The sequence below is a fragment of the Rattus rattus genome, chromosome 3, assembly GCF_011064425.1.
Source record: "Rattus rattus isolate New Zealand chromosome 3, Rrattus_CSIRO_v1, whole genome shotgun sequence".
Classification (NCBI taxonomy): domain Eukaryota; kingdom Metazoa; phylum Chordata; class Mammalia; order Rodentia; family Muridae; genus Rattus; species Rattus rattus.
The window spans coordinates 85,383,138-85,389,020 of NC_046156.1; the positions used below are offsets into that span (position 1 = coordinate 85,383,138).

At 40.6% G+C, this 5,883-nt stretch overlaps 1 non-coding gene across 1 annotated transcript; it reads left to right on the plus strand.

Annotated features, from left to right (window-relative positions):
* Positions 1-454: 454 nt before the first annotated feature.
* LOC116897461 lies at positions 455-516 on the plus strand. Its single transcript, XR_004387491.1, has one exon. It is a non-coding gene; the product is annotated as a U7 small nuclear RNA (small nuclear RNA).
* The last annotated feature ends 5,367 nt before the right edge of the window (positions 517-5,883 follow it).

Consider the following 5,883-nt stretch of genomic DNA (forward strand, 5'->3'; position numbering starts at 1 on the left):
GAAAACATGAGTTCAAGAATATATTTCTCAACTATGCAAAATATAAAGATGCAATATGAATAATTTTATGGGGGCTTTATGGATCTGAAAGAACAGAGACAGTTGCACTAATGAGTCCATAAAGGGAAAAGAATAGTTAAAACCAAGGGTTTTAGTCCAAGAAACAAAGGAGCACCAGGAAGTAAGGGAGTGGTAATTTTAGGACAAGATCATACCCAGCTACAATTATTGTTTGTGTTTACAAAGGCAGGCAGATCTCGAGGACTTACTACGTTAAAAAAAAGTTTTTGCTGTTTTTATTTTTCTTCTGAAAATCAAGGGGCTAAGGTCATAAAATGCTGATTCATTAGATATTCAAGAAGAATATTAGATATTCATTTATTGGGATAAATGACCAATTTGATATGTAAATAAAAGACTGGGCTTTGGTCTGCAACAGCTAGGCTATCTAGAGAGCTATTATAGCTCTTTTAGAATTTTTCTAGCAGGTTTTCTGAGTTTGATTGGAAAACTCATGAGCTACCTAGAGAGCTGTCTGGAAAGCTATCTTGAGCAGATCACGGAGCTGTCAACATGTACCCATCACTGACTTTGTTCCCAAACACCTCTTCTTCAGAACCCCCAGCCAAACTGAGGCAGGTCCTTGGCAGCACAGGGCCATATCCGGGCCATGTCTGGGTCTGTGTTGCTATTGCAGATAGGGTCTGTGTTGATTTCTGAGGCCCAGGTTACCACCAAAGGCCATGAGTGCTGTGCTGAGCTGGCTTTTCCCCTCACTAGTGCTCAGCACTCAGGAGAGCTGGCCCTGGTGGTGTTGGTGTTGGAGAGATAGCCCCATCTTTCACTGACTGACAGTACTTGGCCCTGTTGTTAGGAGTGCAGGAGAGCTGATGGGCTGACAAACTCAGCTACTATCCAGACCCAGATTCTGGGCTTTGAACTGGCCCACTAAATCCCACCCATGAGCTGCTGGAGTTTGTGAAGAGGCCAATGCTGCAGTACTAAAGCTTCAGGTTGTCCATGACTCAGGGAAAGAGCAGGCTGTCCGAGAGGAGTCTCAGTGATGGTCCAGTATTGATGGTGTTGCCGAAGTCAAAGGTCTCAAACCAGACCAATGATTCATTGCAGTGAACATTTTCAAGTGAGATGATTGGACAAGAATGTACTGTGTGACAAACCACAGCTTCCATGGTAATATTTTTATTTGTTTGTTTGTTTTCTTTTGCAGGGAAGAAAAGGGCAGAGGACAGATATGGAAGGACTGGGAAATGAGTGGGATTGGGGTGCATGATGTAAATTTCACAAAGAATCAATAAAAACAAAACAAACAAAATCTAAAGAAAAATAGTACCCACAGAAAACTTTTTTTAGTCTAAGAAGTAAAAATAAATGAATAAATAAATAAGTCAAAGTTAAGGGTAACAGAAAACACAAGATAAAAGAGAAGAATTGTTCCAAATATAAATACATTATTACTATAAACAAGTAGTAAACCTACCACAATAAGTGGAAATTCATGGAGAATCTATTATTTTTTTCATTCTAAAAAGTTATTTATTCACTTTACATCCTGATTGATGCTCCCTTTCCTGACCTTCTCTCCCACCACAGTCCCTCCCCCACCCTTTCTCCTTGGAGAGGGTAGAGGCTCCTCTGGGAATATCTCCCCACCTTGGCACATCAAGTCTTTGTGGGGCTAGGCACATCTTCTCCCTCTGAGGCCAGACAAGGCAGCCCAGCTAGAAGAATATATCCCATGTATGAGTAACAGCTTTAGGAACAGCTCTTGCTCACGTTGTTTGGGAGACACATGGAGGTCAAGCTGCACATCTGCTACATATGAGTAGAGAGGCCTAGGTCCAGTCAATGTATGTTCTCCGAGAGTTCCCAAGGGTCCAGGTTAGTTGACACTGTTCATCTTCCTGTGGAGGTTTTTGTTGTTGTGAAAATATAAAAAATAAAGGAGTCTAGAACCCGCTCTACATCCGGTACTGCAGTGCCCCAAGGTATCTGTGGATATCTTAATTCTCAGTCAGCAAAGCGTCTCACCCACTCTGCTCCATCCCATACCACACTGCCAAAGGCCTCTCTCTGAGCCTGGCAGCAATCTCTCTACCTATCTAGTTCCCAAGGCAGGTTTCCATGCCAGAAACACATACCCCAACTCTGTAGCAGCCCAGACGAGCTGCTGTACACTTTCTTACACTTAAATCGCTACATGAAAGAACACACAATACAATAACCTTTGGCCCAATTGATAAGATATAATTGCCCACCTAAACATACAAAGCCCGGTATACATCCATTCCTTAAGAACATTTGTAACAACCTGTAACTGTACAGAGTGGAATCTTAACATCACCTGCCATAGCTTCTCTCCCTGTCCCTTCTGTCTCCTCCTTTCCATTCCAGTCTTCTCTTCCTTCCAACTTTTCTCCTGCCCATCTTTCCTTCTTGTCCAATGACAGGCCTCCCTCTATCTTGTACCTGCCTCACCTGTGACATCATCCCACATTTCACCCTTTTTGTCTAATTAAAAAAAAAAAAAAAACCTTTTCTCTCAAATATAAGCTGAACACAACTATTATCATTTTGTAATTAAAAGCATAAAATATATCTAACACCCAGTCCAACACTATATCAGTTAAACAGAACATTTAGTTATCCATTCCAGCTTAAGAAAGGCTTAAAATCTATATTATATCTTGGCTAGCTTGTATACTATCTGATAACTATCCAATAAAATATGTATTTTCAGAGTTAAACAGCCTGATAGGCTATGAGAATATAATCAGTCTTCAACCCCGTCAGAAATCTGAGAATGACAAAATATCTGTACACATAGGAAGCCTAACACGGCTTTCAGAACTGAGAGGTTGTAGAGACAAATCTCCACTAGCACAGTCCCCTGTTAGCAACATGTGAGCACAAGTCTTCAGCCTTCTGGCCCAAAATCAACCGACACACTGTTGAAATGCAGATTTTGAAGGGCTGATTATCAGTCAACTATTCTGCATAATTTGTCCTTTTCTGGACACTATTAGTCTGCAGATAAAACAGGCAGTTTTGTCCAGTGGCTGCCTAGCCACAAAGTATTGCCTCACCTGGAGGTAGAGATGTTCAAATTCTTCATTAAATCCACCAAAGGCGAACTGTTAGGAGCAGAATATCTCAACAAAAGATAAATAACCTTAAACCTCAAATTTTGTGGATTTCTGACATTTTTGAAAACCATCTAACTACATAAGACAATCTGGACTTTTGTCTTTATATCTTAGTATTATCTTGAAAGTACTCTCATGAAGTCAGAGTCATGAATTTGCTATTTGGCCCTTAACTCACATGTGTAATCAACTCAGAAGTTTGTAATGATATCAATAGAAGGACTGGCTCTAAACCCTGTACTTTTAAACTTTTTTGACAAATAAGTTCTATACCAAAGCAAAGATATGATTTTAGCTTAGTTACCAAATGAGATTATGACTGTACAACTCAATCTGGCTAATTCCTCCCTGTTAAATTACAACCAATTTTAAATCCCTCATAAAAACAACTTTAGAATAACCACTTTCAGCTCCCCAAAAGTCCAGGGAATTGGGGCGATGACTCCTGTATAACTTTTTCAAGCTGTACATGGGCATTGAGTTATTCTTGGGGGTAGGGGGTAGGAAGAATGAGGCAATGTGTCCTAACTGGACCCAGCTGGAAGTCCTTGAGACCAGGATTCCAAGTAGGCACACTCTGTAAAATACAACTCTCAAGACAAAACTTTAGAATCGAGATATCTTTTTGTTTGATTCTCCTGAATCAATTTTTTCAGGCGGTCTACCTTTATCAAATCTGATCAGTATGAGTCTGTGAGGTTTCCAGAGTCTAATCACACTTTATAAAAACACAAAGACAAAATCTTTCTCCCAAATTCTGTGTTCCATAGTCTGTAACCAGAAAAGCTTGTATCTTGCACTCTGTCCCAGAGTAATAATATAACAAAACAAAACAAAACCTCAAAGTCACACCCATTATGCAGATTAAACAATTTTAAAAGGGAAGTAAGCTAAACAATGAGCCTGATAGCCTTTTGTACTTTGTGATATCAGCAAATTGACCCAAAATTCCCGTGGAGTCCATGTTAAGAGAATCTGAGCTTCCTGTTGTGGTAAAATCAAAAATAACCACAAACCCTCGCAAGCTGGCATCAATGAGCCATATGATCTTTAATGGGACAATTCATAAAACAAACCAAATATCTTCTATCAATTCCAATATTAATAAGCAACATATCAAACCAGGACTTTAGCCCAAAATATATCCATCTGTTAAGCTCTCTACCCGGAGCCACAGATTTTTACTTAACCTTAATAACTTGTGTAATATATGTCTGTATTCTCCTGCCCATCCTTCCTTCTTGTTCAATGACAGGCCTCCTTCTATCTTGTACCTGCCTCACCTGTGACATCATCCCACAGGTTTTTGTTGTTGTTGTTATTGAACTTTTATTCTTTTATTTTATTGACTTTTTTCTTTTATTGGATTTTTTTATTTACATTACAAATGTTATCCCCTTTCCCAGTTTCCCCTCCAGAAACTGGCTATCTCCCCCAGCTTCTATGAGGGTGCTCCCCCACCCTCTTCTTCCTTTCCTCCCTTCCTCCCTCCCTCCCACCTCCCTACTCTGATATTTCCTTACACTGGGGCATGAAGCCTTGACAGGACCAAGGACCTCTCCTCCCATTGACACCAACAAGGTCATCCTCTGCTACATATGTGGCTGGAGCCATAGGTCCATCCCTGTGTACTCTTGGAGGGAGCTCTGAGGCAGGGGGGCTCTGGTTGGTTGATATTGTTGTTCTTATGGGGTTGCCAACCCCTTCAGCTCCTTCAGTCCTTTCTCTAATTCTTCCATTGGGAACCCTGTTATCAGTTCAATGGTTTGCTGTGAGTACCTGTCTCTGGCAAAGCCTCTCAGGAGACAGCTATATCAGACTCTTATCAGCATGTACTTCTTGGCATCTGCAATATTATCTGGGTTTTGTGACTGTATAAGGAATGGATCCTCAGGTAGGGCAGTCTCTGGATAGCCTTTCCTTCAGTCTCTGCTCTGTACATTGTCTCTATAATTCCTCCTGTGAGTATTTTTGTTCTCCCTTCTAAGAAGCATTGAAGCACCCACACTTTGGGCTTCCTTCTTCTTGAGCTTCATGTGGTCTGTGGATTGTATCTTCGGTATTCCAAGCTTTTGGGATAATATCCACTTATCAGTGAGTGTATACTATATGTGTTGTTTTGTGATTGGGTTACCTCACTCAGGATGATATTTTCTAACTCCATCCATTTGCCTATGAATTCACGAAGTCACTGTTTTTTTTAAATAGCTAAGTAGTACTCCATTGTGTAGATGTACAACATTTTCTGTATCTATTCCTCTGTTGAAGGGCATCTGGGTTCTTTCTCACTTTTGGCTTTTATAAATAAGGCTGCTATGAACATAGTGGAGCATATGTCCTTGTTATGTGTTGGAGCATCTTTTGGGTGTATGCCCAGGAGTGATATAGCTGGGTCCTCAGGTAGTACTATGTCTAATTTTCTGAGGAACCTCCAGACTGATTTCCAGAATGGTTGTACCAGTCTGCAATCCCACCAACAATGGAGGAGTGTTCCTCTTTCTCCACATCCTCTCCAGCATCTGCTGTCATCTGAGTTTTTGACCTTAGCCATGCTCACTAGTGTGAGGTGGAATCTCAGGGTTGTTTTGATTTGCATTTCTCTGAAGACTAAGGATGTTGAACATTTCTTAAGTGCTTCTTTGTCAGCCATTCAATATTCCTCAGTTGAGAATTCTTTGTTTAGCTCTGTAGTCCATTTTATAGGGTTATTTGATTTTCT